This window comes from Anomalospiza imberbis, chromosome 1, assembly GCF_031753505.1.
Source record: "Anomalospiza imberbis isolate Cuckoo-Finch-1a 21T00152 chromosome 1, ASM3175350v1, whole genome shotgun sequence".
NCBI lineage: Eukaryota > Metazoa > Chordata > Aves > Passeriformes > Viduidae > Anomalospiza > Anomalospiza imberbis.
The window spans coordinates 30799989-30802676 of record NC_089681.1 but is presented as its reverse complement, the minus strand read 5'-3'; the positions used below and the strand labels follow the sequence as shown (position 1 = coordinate 30802676).

The 2688-nt window shown below is 37.7% G+C and overlaps 1 protein-coding gene across 3 annotated transcripts in view; it reads left to right on the top strand.

The window, feature by feature from the left end:
• Positions 1 to 2688, top strand: part of ZFHX4 (zinc finger homeobox 4) — a 149741-nt gene that overhangs the window by 2336 nt on the left and 144717 nt on the right. Inside the window, exon 1 of one of the 3 annotated variants that reach the window (XM_068186368.1) lies at positions 68 to 634. The exons of the other annotated variants lie outside the window; for them this stretch is intronic. The gene's annotated coding sequence lies outside the window, so the exon portion shown is untranslated. Of the gene's footprint in view, positions 1 to 67; positions 635 to 2688 lie in introns of those variants that run through there. 3 annotated transcript variants of the gene reach the window in all.

Here is a 2688-nt window from a genome sequence, read left to right as displayed (position 1 = left end):
CTTCCTCCTTAGGTACCAAGGCAGAGATCGCAAACATAACACCCCCCTCCCCACCAAAAAAAAAAAAAAAAAAAAAAAAAAAAAAAAAAAAAAAAAAAGCCCAACCAAAAGACAACTTGCCAGGCTGAAGATGGTGGAGATTTACATTAAGCCAGACACAGGCAGGTTCACTCAGGAAGTCTGACCATCCCGTTTTCTGACAGTTGTATTTCCTCGGTTCCATTCCGTCCTCCTCTTTTTTTTTTTTTTTTAATTTTCTTTTTATTAGCCTTGCTTCGGTTTTATCAAGGATTATGTAGTTGGCAGGAGGAGAGCGAGAGTGGGCTCGGGTGCTTTTGGGGTGGCTGCTGTGAGGGTGTTTTTTTTTGATGGTGTATTTTTTTTTTTTTCAATCGTGTTTCCCCTGGATTTGCAGTGGCTCGATCCTTAGGAGCGGTGATGGAGTGTTTAAAAAGATCATATGTAGCATTATATTTTTAGTTTGGTGGTGGATGGATGGAAGAGGTAGTGAGAAGCCTTTGCAGCCCTGCCTGTTGTTGGTTAGATTGAGGCAGAGACTTGGCTGCGATTGGGACGCGACTGTGACATGGGCATCGATCGCTTCCATTGAGAGCAATGCAAAAACACAGCCTGGGTATGTAACACTCTCAGTGCCATCAACACTTGTTTTACTTTATATTTACTGGCAAAACTGACAGAACGATCCGGAGTGCTTTTCTTTGAAATAAGGAATACAAACATTTGGATGGGAAGGTGCACAAAGAAGATCGTGGAAATAAACGGGGGGTTGAAGGTTGGGGGGTGTGTGGGGGGGAAGAGCCTTAATCATCATTGCTCCACTTCCTATTCAACTGCCTGTATTTAAGGAGTTTCTGTCTTTTCTCTACTGGGGGATCCTACTAAACTGGTTGAAATGAAAAAAAAAATCAGACTATCAACCTTGAGGGAATATCTGCTAGTTTTCAGGGTTTGCGGTTTCAGCCGGTAGGAAGGCACACAAAATAAAAGATGGCTAGCCAGCTGTTTTAACCTCTTGCACCTGGCTCTGGAGCTGAGGCTCACCAGGATTATTCAGTTATTCGTGTTATCTGTGCTTGAATATTTATAGTGTACGATCTAGAGATCCACACAGTGCATTGTAGCATCTCTTTATCCTTTAGTTGTGGGCTTTTTGGACTTTGCCAACATAAACATGTATTCAATAGTTTTCATTTTTATGATAATGAACATAGAGGGTCAATGAAATATAGAAGGAAAAGTCGTAAATCTGCAAAAGTGAAACCTACCCAAGGAACAAAGAAAGGTCAGGTAAACCATCTGTGTAAGTCACAGTAATAGTACCTGCTGTTTGGTTTATGCAGTGATACTGCTTTATTATTCTCTAAAATGGGACTTATCCGCTAGATCAAGTTAAAACTAAAGGAAGGCTGTGGAGATGGCAAACGACATTGTGTGCATCTTTCAAAATAGGGCGACAGATGTGTTCCTTGATTTTTGAATAGTTTACATTTATTTGTGAAGATAGTGCACCATCAAAGAACATATAAAGGAGGCTGAGAAAAATCACTGTTTAATATTGCAGAATTTACTGCTTCCATTCTGACCATGAGCCTAAATTTACACAATGAAATTTGATTATCTCTAATAACAATATTAGATCCTGCACTGGATGGATGAGAATTGAGGTGGTTTTGTTGATTGCAAGGGTTTAATGTTGCATTTCAGAATCTGATGTGGTTTAGCCTCCCTTCCATTAACTGGAAAACCCCTGAGGTTTTACAATTATTTCTTAAAGATAATACATTTAAGATTGCATTGGTAGGCTGAAGAAAAGTCATAAAGGCAAGAAGGGAAGCCCTTAATAACTCTTGAGATTCAGACATGTTCAGCAGTTAGATTGGCTCTGACTTCACCAAGGGTCGACAATGTGTCATTTCCATGAAGCCAAATTGCCCTCTGCCTATATGATATTAATGTGCAAATCAATATTTCAGGGATTAAATTTCCCTTCTTCATTTTTTATGGTTTCTACCTCAATAAGTCTCAAGTCTATTAGAAGAGGCTGGATGATTTAAAATCTTTCACTGCAGAATGGCTTGTCGTAGCCTTGTTTCACAGACCATTTTTTGGATTTTCGTTATAAAAGACTAAAGGCATTCCAAAGAAGTTGATAGTCAATATAGGGACATGCTCACTGTTGTAAAGCCCTTGTTCGATTAAGAGCTAAAAAGGTATTGAAAATATAATATATATGCTTATATAATATATATACATTCTACTGCTTTAAAAATATTGTGTTAATCACCTATTGATTTATTTCAAAATCAATTGAAGCTCCTTTCTTATTAGTGATTTGTTCAGCATTCTTCAGCCTTGTTGTTAATTTTCTTAAGCAGCATGCATGAATTAATCTGCTGGTAGAATGTGTTTTGGTGTGTTTTTGAAGCATATTTAAACCCAGGCATTTTTACCTCTTTAAGCTAAGTGGTGTGAACAGTTTAGTATTGTGGGAGAACCAGGAGACTTCTAATTCAGCATTGTTTTTATGAAGCTAAGGGGTATTTTGGAAATATTTTATGATTTATGCTCATGTACATATCAGTAATGTTTATTGAGAGTTTCCATTGAACATTCAGGATTAGTTAAAAATTAAAATGGAGCTATCTGATCTGGAAGGAAACAATACAT